Raw genomic sequence first — 14,720 nt, 5'->3', positions numbered from 1 at the left:
GATAGTGAAGGGTCGCACTTGTCTGAGTTCAGGTGGAGCGATGACATAGCAGATATCAACTGATATGAAATGTGTATAAAAGCAAAGAGGAATATGATCCCAAAGCAAATAACACATAAGAAACTTCCCTCCCAAAGTAATCTTTCAAAGCATCCGACAAAAGCAAGGCATTTCACTTTATAGATGACCCTCTATAGAAAATTATATAGGGAGAAAGGAGATAGCTACAACTGTCCATTACATATTTTAAGGATGATAATTTATACAATATTAGTGATTGCACTGATTTAGAATTGACAGTAGAACATATGTCATGATCTCCTTCCTATATAATTTTAGATAGGATTGCTTTTATAGGATTTTTCTTCTCTAATATTAAGGCAACATATAAATCCTATTGAGATAGAGGGTGAAGACACTTGATAGTTGATAGCGATGTGTGCATCGAGATCATGCTAGATTAGATGTCTTCATTCCCTATCTCCCTATACAATTCTCTATAGTAGGCCCTCTATATGATTTTTGTCCCTAGCACTATGTTGAAATTAATTATGAGAGAAATCAAAAACTCTTTCTAGAGTTATGTTGATTTCTTATATCTATACTACTACCCATGTCAAAACTTTAAAAAAAAATTCCTATTTTTCCCTTTTAAATTTTGATAATTCGCTATTATACCTTTGATTATAACTAATTCTTAAATAATTATCCATAACTCTTTATTAAATGCACCTCCTACTCTCTCTAAGAATATTTGGTCAAGAATAAAATCATTATAAATAGCTTATAATCTAATACTACATACAAATTGTTATGTCTATATTTAGAATTCTATAATGTCAATGTTCACTTTTTGGTCTATCTTAGTTGCATGTTGGGGGGCTTGCGACTCTTCTCTCTAAGAAGTTAAAACGACTGTATTGGAGGGACATCAAAGTTTAAACCATGAGAGGACCTGAGTTTTGTAGAAACTACCTAATGTAAAATTAGAGAATGGTGCACTTCATTCTTTATTGCTTTGGGTCTTTTGAGCATCGGCTGCTAATGAGTCCAAAATTTCAGCTCAAGACTATGAATTTCTTCCAATCAGTCACAAAATAATATAAGGCAAAGTTAATCAAATAATTATAATAACAATATGTAGAGTCTAGACTTTTAAAATTCAATTTGAATCAATGCATAAACTATGAACCAAATTAACTAACAAACAACCCTTTTTATTTTTATATAACTTCTCTTTCATCTCTTGAGTGTAAATTAGTTCATATATTTTCTTCCACTCACCATAATACCTACTAAGTCAAAACCATACAATTACAAAAAAAGGTAAATTAGAACTCCACTTGGATTAGAATAGAAAATTTAGCAGAGCACAAGATGTCGACTTCTTTCGAGGATCAATTTTGCTCAAGCATGTGTTAGCATGGTATTTTCCTTTATAATTCAATTAGAATTTTGAAAATATGTTTCGAAACTTGATTATTGTATAAATGAGTCAATTTGATACAATTTAAATTGGTACAATCAATTTGGTGATTAGTTTTCTTTTTGGAGATATTGGGATCACTCAAATTTCAAAATGTATTATAAAAAGACTAAAATGAACAAATGTATCTTAAAATCTCATTAGATTAAATATTTATAAAATTCAACCCCCTAAATGTGTTTCACGGTATAATTTGAAAACACATTGTATAAAAAAAATCAATGATGTTAATATCATGAAGTAGGGGCACGATTAGGAATGCATTAGGCTAATTGTATTATCCTTTTGATGTTACAGTGAAAAGTACAAAATAAACTTTCTTACCATGATTTCAGACAAAAAACATTAAATAAATACTACAACCAGCATACTTACATGCATCAAAAATAAATGTTATATTTTTATTATAAATAAACCCTAATTACTAAAGTGATATATTCTTAAGCTTTGGCTTTTTTACCTTCTAATTAACTCGTTTTATATGTTACAAAATTTTATTTATTTCTCTTGTCTCTCCTTCCAACAATCTGACTTCTATTTCTGAGAAACGAAGTGCTTGGGATGACATTACAGATATAATAGATTTCTATGGAAATGCTATCACAATGATTCAATGCCAACTTGTGAACTAGAGATTTATAAAATACATATGAATGACATAATCAATCTCTCTTGTAATTGTCACGAAACTTCAACAAGTGACAAGTCCCTTCGCATGATATATCTCCATCAATCAAACATGTCAATTTTAGTTTTAAGTTTAAGAAATTTATTTGGGAAAGCTCTTATTAATTAGCATTTACTTAAATAGCTTAAACCTTAGTGTAAATTGAGCAAATATGTGTCTCTCATCTCTAATATTAGATCATCTTTTAATATTGCTATTGTGTTTACAGAATAGGTTTGTCCATGCATAGGGTTATAATTTTTTTCACTCTATTAATCCACATCAGGTATCTGCTATTTAGTAAATTTGACCCTCTATATCTGTATGTTTTGTTTCAGCTTTAAATGCTGATGATTAATATAGACTTTGAGAAGGTAATTAAATTTGAAACATGATATGAATTGGTTCTTTTTTATGTCTCATTACCCTACAAGTTCAGGTCTTCCAGCTATTGACCAATCTAATTATCTAAGAATCCTATCACATAAATCTCTTATTACGTTCTTTATGTGAGTTTCATGTGTTGGGGAATTTTAGTCTCCCCGCCTACTAAGATTTGCGCAACTTGGAAGCCAACCCACAATCAACAATATTAAAATAACCACAATCAAGAGAAAAAACACTAGGATTTATGTGGTTCGGTCGACCAACTTCGACCTACGTCCACGGGCAACAATACAAAAAATCCTCTATGTATCAGGGAGAACTATAAGAGGAACCACTCAACTCATGTCTCTCAATCTCTCAACCTCACTACATAATCAACTCTCATATTATCTCCAAAGCCCTCTCCTTACAATCTTTTGAATGGACAAAGAATGCGAAACCCTCTCCCAATGATGTAATCTTTTGCACGGACAAAGACTACGAAACCCCCGCCTCTCGTACAATATTCTTGAATCGGGCTACGCCCTCTGCTAACCCTAGATTATAAGAAGATTGACTCTTTCTCCTCTGCTTGGTTTTTCCTCCAACAATAAAATAATATATATAGGAAAATCAAAACCCTACCTTTAGCCTAACTTCCTAATTAGAATAAGATTCAAACTCCTAATTATGATGAGACTCAATCTCCTAATCATGATAGATCTCTAACCCTATCTAATTCTTATGAAGTTATACAAAGAATCAAAGACACAATCCCAACATCATGAATATTGGTAAAATCTAAACCAACTTGATTACATGAATATTGGTAAAATCTAAATCATCGATTCACTTCATTATTTTACGGTTCACATTTAAAATTTTTAATACTGAACAAGTATACCCACGTGCAACGCACATGTACTTTACTAGTCTAATACTATTGTAAAAGTGGATTGGTATGTTAAAACATTTCTTCCTAGAGTACCCTCCAAAATACATGCATACATGAATAGAATACATACATACATCTTCCAAAACACATGCATACATAAATAAAACATATATATACATGAACATACATGCATACTTAAATGAGAAAAATTATTATTTTTTATAGTTATATTATTAATAATTTTCTTAATTAAATTCCTTTATGGTCTGCATTTAATATCTAAATGGCCTCTTCCATCCACTCTCTCCATTATTTCATAAGTCCTTTCAATTCCTACTGTTACTTTTATACATGAAAGTCATTAATTAAAATATTTTCATCATCCCTCCCTGTCTAAGAAATGTTCTCATGCGTTTAGAAATTGTAAACACCTTCTCTCTCTTGCAATTATTACTAGAGTGAATTAGTATAAAATATGCAATTCACCTTTCGCTTTTTTCCCCCCGTGGAGCTGATCAAAATGACCATTTTCTGGCTATACTATTTTTCGTTGAGATTTTTGAGCTCCTCCTCATTTCTCCGAAAAACGATTAGCTGGGTTGCTGGTTTCTTGGATAGGACATGTATTACTTTGGGTTATTCAATTTATTTCCATCTAATTATCAATCCCTTCCAAGTCTCTAGCAAATGCCAACTCTTATGAATCCTATTATTATGCACTCTACTCTATTATTCAATCTTCACCATATACTTCTTTCTACACCCAGCCAAAGTGGCGAAGATTGAAGAGTAGGTTAGAGTGCATAATTAAAAAAAAACACGACTTCTATCTGTATCTCCAAATAATTTCTATGATTTAAAAGTAAGCATCAAGATCGGCCTCAAAAATGTTTCTGTATGAATTGTTAGGAGATTTGGAAATGGAGCCAAGGAAAGATGACCAGGAAAAGGATCCAGCAAGAATTATAGCTTCAGGGTTTCTCATAGGGTGTTTTCTGGATCATGATTTATTGTATGAGTTTCATAATTTAGAGCATGTTTGACAATCTACTTATTTTAGCTTATAAGTAGGTTTTTTATTACGTATAAGAACTCAAAATGATATTTGGTAAATTTTACTTATTTAATTATTTTCAACTTATAAGTAGGAGAAAAAAAGTTGAGATATACTTATAAAGAGATTCACTTTTTGATGGTAAGAGACTATTTTAACCTTAAGTTGAGTGTGGAGTGAAAAAAATTAGTTTTACAATTAATTAGGTGTGAACTAAAATTAGCACAAAGGGAAAATTATCATGCATGTACCTCTTGTGATTCAAGCTTGTATGTTGAACATAATCCTTCTTTTAAAGCTTAGCATTCAATTTATTACAATAAAAGCTATAGATAGGGGAGGAGAGAGGGAGAAACAGCTACATTATATCATCTTTTATAAAAAGTTAGTTATAATAATCTATATATGGCATGTTGAGTATGCATCCTTGTTATGGAAAAAATAAGAATACACAAAAAAAATAATGTTTAGAATAGTAGTAAGCACATTCTAATAATATTTGCATAAATGTTACGCAAGAAATACGAAAGTTTGAAAGGGTTGAAAGTCCAGTAAAAAGGCCATTAAGAAAGATTAAGAATCAGATGAAAATAAATAAATTAAAGCTTAGATTAAACCAAGTTGTGAGATTTATTAAATTAAATGAAATTTATACTGGTTATATAATGATTGTACCAAATAATCAGTTGCTAAACATTAGAAACTTCTTTCAAGTACTTAGAAATTAATTTTATTTTTTGTTCCCAATCAATTTATAATTTTTCAAGCTACTATGGGTATACATAATGATGAAGCAAGAATATACATTAATCTAACTAAAATTCTACTCATGCTCAGCCCAAAAGTCAACAACAATGAACCAGTCAATTGATTATCCATCTTAATTGACATGGATTCACTAGAACGATACTACTCATTTTACTAATTTACATAGAATTATATGTGAAAACGTTTAAAAACTTCTTTCCCGTGGTTAAATAGAAATCTTTATTGTTTTTTCAAATTACTTTCTCATTTTCTCATCCACATAATAAATGCAAAATATAAAATAAGTGTGTACACGTGCGAAGCACTTGCACTATACTAGTTTATACAAATAAATACATGTTATATATTATTAGGAATATACTAAACATATTCTTAGCATATTTCTTTATTCTCTCAATCACATCCCTAATATCTCTTAACCACATATTTCTAATATAACTATAACATCATACGTCTCCATAATATATTCATTAACAATCCCTCTCAAGCTGGAACATATATGATATACATGTCTAACTTGTTACGAACAGGATGTACTCACTTTAATTTGTGACATGACTTAAAATGCTAAATCTTCTGTTCGGCATTTCTCATCGTAGTTGTCTTCATCTTCTAATCTTCTACTTGAATGTCTTTCACCATGAACAACCTCAACCAAAATCACCAAATGTAATACCTCGACCTTCTTCATAGATCCACCAAACAAAATGATCATCTCTAGGGAACTACCAAACAAACGATCCTCACCTAGGACCGACCAAACAAACGATCCTCTTTAGGGATCCACCAAATAAATGAATCTTCTCGGGATCTAACAAATGATCCTTCTTTAGGGATTTGCCAAACAAATGATCCTCTCAAGAATCTAACAAATAAATGATCCTTCTCATGGATCCACCAAACAAACGATCCTCTTCATGGATCAACAAACAAACGATCTTCTTTAAGGATCAACCAAACAAATGATCTTCTTCAAGGATCAACCAAGCAAATGATCATCTTCAAAGATCAACCAAACAAACGATCATTTTCAATGATCAACCAAACAAATGATCCTCTTCACGGATCGACCAAACAAAGGATTCTCTTCGGGATTTAGCAAACAAAGGATCCTTCTGCCAAATAAATGATCCCTCTTTAGGGATCCACCAAATAAATAAAGCCGAGAAAATAACCTTCATCGAATCAAACAATAAACCAAATCCTAATTCAATCAAAATCTTTTTTTATAGCTAATGGTGGTCAAGGTTTCTACAAGTTAAACAAGAGGATAATTGTAAATTCTCATTCATATTATCAAAATCTATAACTACTCCCCTTTATGTAGGGATAGAATAACAAAAAGTTTTGTGTGTAAGCAATATGGAACTAACATAGTTATCTAATCATAATTATTCGCTCAATCACATTCCTAATATCTCTCAATTGTCAAATCTATAATTTATTCTCCTAATATATCTTGCATACTACTATTTATTTCCTAAATTACTTCTAACATTCCTCCTCAAGCTAGCACATGTACATCATACATGTCTAGCTTGTTACAAATAAAATGCACTCGCTCCAATTCATGACGAGATTCAAAGGTTAAAAATCTTGCGTGTAAATTCTTTTTACAATAGTCTTAATCTTCAACTCTTCAACTTGAATGATTTCCACCATGACCATTTAACTCATCAAATTAGAAATCTCGGTCTTCTTTAGAAATCGACCAAACAAAATGATCATCTGCAGGGATTTATTAAACACATGATCATCTCCAGAGATCAATCAAATAAATGATCACCTTCACGGATTAACCAAACAAACTTTTTATCAGTGATCAAGGATTCTAGAATACAAGCGGTGGTGGTAGTGGTGCCCACAAGTTGAGTAGGCGATAAACAAATGGAAATCAAGGAGGCACAAGCGCTAATGAGAACATATACATCGAGCATGACTACTGCTATCAATAATTGTTGGGTCCTTTTGTTTTGATGATGATTTACAAACAATTTACATCTAATTTTGTCTTTCTAGTGTTTGTGTTTTATATTTATTCTAGGCAAACATTATATTGGAGATTGGATAGTTTGAGCCTTCACGATCATATCAAATGGAGGTTGGCGGAATAGTGGAATGAAGCCATTGCACAACAAGTCATATTCAAGATCAAGCTTCATTCGCAATCAAGTCAAGCATATTAAAGATCTATCAAGCTTGGGTAATTTAGTTTTAGGTTTATACTTGTGTGTAGATACTTTAAGCTCATATTAATCACACACACGTATTTGTTAATTTTATCAAAATATAGGTGATTTTCATAAAATATTTTTTTATTAGTTTTTAGACTTTAATATCAGTTTATATCAATTCATTAAGTCTATAAAATCATTTTACAAAAGTTTTAATATTGTGTTTATGTCAAATGACAAAAACATGTATGTTTAGTTTTCATATTTTTGGACATATTTAAAAAATAATGAATGTCAAATGACAAAAACATGTATGTTTAGTTTTCATATTTTTGGACATATTTAAAAAATAATGAGTTTTCACTATTGAGAAGTGCAATTCCAAAAATTCTTTTTGTAACATGTTCATTTATATGTTTACAATAATTTCCCAAAGTTTTACATTTTTTAGTATTTATTTACTATTTTTAAAGGCACTTCAAAAATTATTTTTATTATTCAAATCAGGCTGATACAGTGTTATCAGTCGACTGATGAATATGTTCAGTCGACTGAAGAAATCTCCTGGAATGTCAAAAAGTTTCTATTTTGTTTTGATCGACTGACCAGTCGACTAATGAGATCATCAGTTGACTGATAATGTCGTCAGTTGACTGATGAGCTGGAAAATGCCTCTAACGGTCAGCTCATCAGTCGACAAATGGAAGCCGTCAGTCGACTGATGGTATAATGTCTAGTTTTTCTAGCCTTTGTCATGTTTTGGTTTTTTAGTCTTTTTGCTGGGGTTTCTTGATCTTGGGGTTTCCTATAAATACCCCCTTATACCTAGCTCTATTTTAAGAACCAAGAATATTTTAAACAAGTTTAACAAGGGTTTAAAGTTTGTTTTAGTTTGTTTAAAAGAGTGTTTAAGAGTTTTGTTTGTGAAGAGAATTTCACAAGAGCAAGTGGAGATCATCTATTGTGTTTAAGCATCCAACTCTTCTCCCTCTTTCTCTTGATCTATAGAGAAGTTTTTCTAAACTCTATTTCTAGCAATTTATATGTTTGAACTTAATTTCCATAAGCTAGATTTACATTAAGTTTAGTTTTGATTTATTTATCTCTTTGTTCACACACAATCTATTGAGCTTATTGTATTTACATTCATAGTATAATTTGGATTGTGGGTTGGTGACTTAGAGTGTGATCTTATATTGTGTTCTCACCTTGTTTAGAAAACAAATCATTTGTTGATTTGAGTGCTTAATTGTGAGATTCACTTTGTATTACACTAGTACACCAAGAGGAGTGTGTGGTGAGAGACGGGGTCATCCCAAGAGGAGTGGGGTAGGTGGTAATGCCTAGAGAGAGGTTGTAATTCCTAACACTTAAGGGAGACACAGGCTAGAGACCAACACTTGAGGTGATAGTTAGTGTAGTTACATTGTGAGTGATTGTGAACGTTGATCGGTGAGCGTTGAAAACCAATATTATGAGGTGTAAATGTTTTTCGGGTAAGCGTAGAAAACCCAGTGTGATAGTGGAGATCTCCTCGAGGTGAGAAGCGGAGACGTAGGTCGTGGGGACCGAACTCCATGAACATATCCTTTGTTTGTGATTGCATTAGCACACTTATTTTTATGTTCATATCTTATATCGCCTTTGTATATTACTTGTTGTTTATATTACCCACTATCTAGTTTAGATTATTTACCCTTGTGTTACTTGTATATCCTTGTGCATATATTTGTAATATATCATTCTTGCTAGGATATATTTGTTAATAAGTTTTAATTTAGTATAAATCGGATTAGATTAGCATAAACCCTATTCACCCCCCTCTAGGGTTCCTTCCTAGTGGTATTAGGATACTTTTAATTGGTATCAAAGCTTGGTACTCTTTGATTTAAGGTCTAACCACCTTGAGTTAAAGATCCAAGTTATCTTTTTGTGCTAATCTAATTTTGAGATTTATTGTTATCTTGCTTGCATATATATATATATATATTGTACCCACTTTGAAAAAATCCAAGTGGAGTAAAAATGATCATAGAATGTTTACAATGAACAAGCTTTTGTTAGAATTCTTGCTTAATGCTTTTGACTCATCCATTTCTAACAAATTTGTTCATTTTGATAGTGCTTACAATTTATGGAAATTTATAGAAGCACATCAAGGCAACTTGGAGGAAATCCGACGTAGTTTGGAGGATTCTTTTTCAAGTGATTGTGGAGCATCATCGTGCACACGGGCACTAGGCGATAGCCCTAGTGAGGTTTGCGAGTCAGAACCCGATAGTGAATCATCTATAGTTAATCTCGGATGTGCATATGAGAAATTAATGAAAGCCTACAACAAATTGCATCATAATTATGTAAATTTAAAAAGCAAGCATGTTGATTTGAAATCTGATTATGAGAAGCTAGCTTCCAAATTTGATATCATTGCAAAATAAAATACTATGCTTAAAGAAAACAATGACTTGTTAAATTTGCAAAATAAAAAATTAACCTCATCCATCACTAGCTTATCTCATGCTAAAAATAATACCATATTAAAAGTAGAGAACATAAAAAATGATACTGCTTCTTTCATAAATGACTATTTATGTTCCACTTCTAATGTTAATGCTAATATGCCTAATGATGAGTTGAACAATGTTAAAAACTGTATTTCTTTTTTAGATTTAACTCTAACTACATGCATTAACAACCATAAGAAACTTGTGGATATGTGTGCCAAGTCTAATGCAAAATCATCCACTCATTATGCACACATATATAGCAAAGTTTACAAGTGTTCAATTTGCGGCCGAAAAGGTCACCTTGCTAAATTTTTCTATGATGCATATAAACCTACTAAGGCTCATATTAATTCCTTTTATGCATCTCATAAGGTTTCTTCATCACATGTACACACAAATGCATATAAAGTACATCATAACCATGCTCATGTGTATCAATGTGATCTTTGTGGTCGTTTTGGTCATTTGGTCAAATATTGCTTTGATTTGAAAAGAAAATCTTGTTTGCCAAATGTTTCTAGTAGACCATATATTTTTAAATGTGATGTTTATGGTAGGTTTGGACATCTTGCAAAATTTTATTATGATATGTAAAAAGCTTCTAAGTTGCAATATGTTCCAAATAGACCATTGTTTAAAAATGTTTCTTATTTGCAAAATAAATTTATAAGACCATCCATTTTTGCAAATGAATCCCGTGCACAACCGTTTGGTCAACATAAGCAAATACTTCCTTTTTATTGTACTTATTACAATCGGAATGGTCATTTGAGTAATTTTTGTTATGATCGTGTCCATGCACCACATGCGCCCAAGAGGGTTCATAACCTTAGGGCTTTGAGCTTGAATAATAGGGGTCATGTCCCTAACCAATCCAGCACTAAGAATGCTTGGGTGCCAAAATCTTTTTAAAACCAATAATTGTATTATTTTTTATTTTTTATTTTTCTTGGTTTTAAAAATTATGTTTTAAATTTTTTTTTTGAATATTAAAACAACTTTTCTTTGATCAATTCTTTTGTTTTCATGATTTTTAGTTTTGATTTTTGTTGAGAGGTTTGTATTTATATAACCCCCGAATTTATTAGGTGTTTATTTCCCAAATCATGTTTACCGGGTACTAAAATGTTTATATGGGTTGAAACAAGCTTAAGAGCTTGATATGGTTGCCTCTCTTACTTTTTAAAAATCAATGATGGTTTGGTTTTATGTTTTTAGATGATTTAATGTAATTTATGCCTCTCTTACTTTTTAAAAATCAATGATGGTTTGGTTTTATGTTTTTAGATGATTTAATGTAATTTATAATTTAATTTGAGTGATTTGTTTTTATTTGAAAACTTTTTGCATGATTCTCATGTTCTTTTTCTTTTGATTTCATAAATCTACTTTTAAACATGGTTTTAATGTTTGTATAATGAGACATTATTTCATAATGACATATCAATATGTGTTCTCATTGTCTTTTTGTATGTGAGTTGTACCTAGCATGTTTTTTCTATTTTTATGTTTGCTCACATATGTATGCCTTAGTATTCATTACATATATTCCATAAGGCAATTTGAGAGGGGAGCTTTTCCCTATAGTTGTTTTATACTCACCGTGCTTATTTGTAGGGGGAGGTTTTCGCTCTCTTTATTCTTTTGTTTTCCCCTTTCTGATGTTGTCAAAGGGGGAGAAATATTGTGAGTATCTATTGCCTTTGTTTTTATACATGATAATTATAAGAGTATCTATTGCCTTTGTTTTTATACATGATAATTATAATTTATATATTCATATTGTATCATGTATATCTCTTTGTGTAAATTTTTTTATACATGATAATTATAATTTATATATTCATATTGTATCATGTATATCTCTTTGTGTAAATTATTTATCATCATCAAAAAGGGGGAGATTGTTGGGTCCTTTTGTTTTGATGATGACTTACAAATAATTTACATCTAATATTATTTGTCTAGTGTTTATGTTTTATGTTTATTCTAGGCAAACAATATGTTGGAGGTTGGATGGTTTGAGCCTTCACGATCACATCAAATGAAGGTTGGCAGAATAGTGGAATAAAGCCATTGCACATCAAGTCATATTTAAGATCAAGCTTCATCTGCAACCAAGTCAAGCATATTGAAGATCTATCAAGCTTGGGTAATTTAGTTTTAGGTTTATACTTGTGTGTAGATACTTTAAGCTCATATTAATCACACACACATATTTGTTAATTTTATCAAAATATAGGTGTTTTTCATAAAATATTGTTTTATTAGTTTTTAGACTTTAATATCAGTTTATATCAATTCATTAAGTGTATAAAATCATTTTACAAAAGTTTTAATATTGTGTTTATGTCAAATGACAAAAACATGTATGTTTAGTTTTCATATTTTTGGACATATTTAAAAAATAATGAGTTTTTACTATTGAGAAGTGCAATTCTAAAAATTCTTTTTGTAACATGTTCATTTATATGTTTACAATGATTTTCTAAAGTTTTACATTTTTTAGAATTTATTTACTATTTTTAAAGGCACTTCAAAAATCATTTTTATTATTCAAATCAGGCTGATACAGTGTTATCAGTCGACTGATGAATATGTTCAGTCGACTGAAGAAATCACCTGGAATGTTAACAAGTTTCTATTTTGTTTTGGTCAACTGACCAGTCGACTGATAAGGTCGTCAGTCGACTGATGAGCTAGAAAATGGCTTTAACGGTCAGCTCATCAGTCGACTGATGGAAGCTGTCAGTCGACTGATGGCATAACGGCTAGTTTTTTCAGCCTTTGTCATGTTTTGGTTTTTTGGTCTTTTTGCTGGTGTTTCTTGATCTTTGGGGTTTCCTATAAATACTCCCTTATACCCAGCTCTATTTTAAGAACCAAGAATGTTTTAAACAAGTTTAATAAGGGTTTAAAGTTTGTTTTAGTTTGTTTAAAAGAGTGTTTAAGAGTTTTGTTTGTGAATAAAATTTCACAAGAGCAAGTGGAGATCATCTATTGTGTTTGAGCATCCAACTCTTCTTCCTCTTTCTCTTGATCTATAGAGAAGTTTTTCTAAACTCTATTTCTAGCAATTTATATGTTTGAACTTAATTTTCATAAGCTAGATTTACATTGAGTTTAGTTTTGATTTATTTATCTCTTTGTTCACACACAATCTATTGAGCTTATTGTATTTACATTCATAGTATAATTTGGGTTGTGGGTTTGTAACTTAGAGTGTGAGCTTATATTGTGTTCTCACCATGTTTAGAGAACAAATTATTTGTTGATTTGAGTGCTTAATTGTAAGATTCACTTTGTATTACACTAGTACACCAAGAGGAGTGTGTGGTGAGAGACGAGGTCGTCCCAAGAGGAGTGAGGTAGGTGGTAATACCTAGAGAGAGGTTGTAATTCCTAACACTTGAGGGAGACACGAGCTAGAGACCAGCACTTGAGGTGGTAGTTAGTGTAGTTACATTGTGAGTGATTGTAAACGTTGATCGATGAGCGTTGAAAACCGACATTGTGAGGTGTAAACGTTTTTCGGGTAAGCGTAGAAAACCCGGTGTGATAGTGGAGATCTCTTGGAGGTGAGGAGCGGAGACGTAGGTCATGGGGACCGAACTCCGTGAACATATCCTTTGTTTGTGATTGCATTGGCGCACTTATTTTTATGTTCATATCTTATATCGTCTTTGTATATAGCTTGTTGTTTATATTACCCACTATCTAGTTTAGATTATTTACCCTTGTGTTACTTGTATATCCTTGTGTATATATTTGTAATATATCATTCTTGCTAGGATATATTTGTTAATAAGTTTTAATTTGACATAAATCGGATTAGATTAGCATAAACCCTATTAACCCCCTTCTAGGGTTCCTTCCTAATGGCATATATTAGGGTACTTTCAATAATGACAATCCCGATTATCAACAAGGCCATTGAAAATAGGACGGATAAGATTCCACTACTACAATGTTCATGGTGAATAGTCACCTCGCCTTGTTCAGGGTAACTAGTCACAGGGAAGAAGGGAGATTGTAAAGCAGATGGAGAACTTTAATGGTGAGAGATTAGGGGGCTATGGTTTATGAGGATGTAGGATTTTGTGGAGGCTAGGGTTTATATGCTCTGATACCATGTTGAAATTAATGCTGAGGGAAACCAGAGAATCTTTGTAGTGCTCTGCTTCTCTCTTATATTTATACTAAAAGCAAATAAACACATGTTATATATCTATACTACTTATAAAAGAGAATACCCATGTCAAAACTTTTGATTTCCTTTTTTACTCTCTCTCAATTTTTTTATAACTCAAAATTATACAATTAATTATAAAACTAATGATCCATAACCTCATTAACTATGCACCTTTTCATTTTCTCAAATTATTTGGTCATTCGCTAGAATATATTAATAATTTATAATGATAACAAAATTTATGAGTATATGATAATTTATTGTAAATAATTATTAATTATATAAAATAGTAAAAGTCATTCATTTAATAAAGTATTGGATATAATTATAATTATAAATAATTGTATAAATAGGGTTATTTCTTTATGTTATAAAGAATATTACATCGTTTGATAATTAATATCATCTTAGTAATAAAAATTTGGATGATATAAATTAAAATATTTTTATTTTAAAAAGTAGAAAATTAATTTATATAAAAAAATTGGATCCTTGAAATTTATGAGGCATATACTTTTCTCATCTTTTCTTCAAAATATTTTGCCACTCGCTAGAATATACTAATAATTTATAATGATAATAAAATTAATAAATATATTATAATTTATTAT

Source organism: Asparagus officinalis, chromosome 5, assembly GCF_001876935.1.
Source record: "Asparagus officinalis chromosome 5, Aspof.V1, whole genome shotgun sequence".
In the NCBI taxonomy this organism is placed as follows: Eukaryota; Viridiplantae; Streptophyta; class Magnoliopsida; order Asparagales; family Asparagaceae; genus Asparagus; species Asparagus officinalis.
This window is presented reverse-complemented; position numbering follows the sequence as displayed.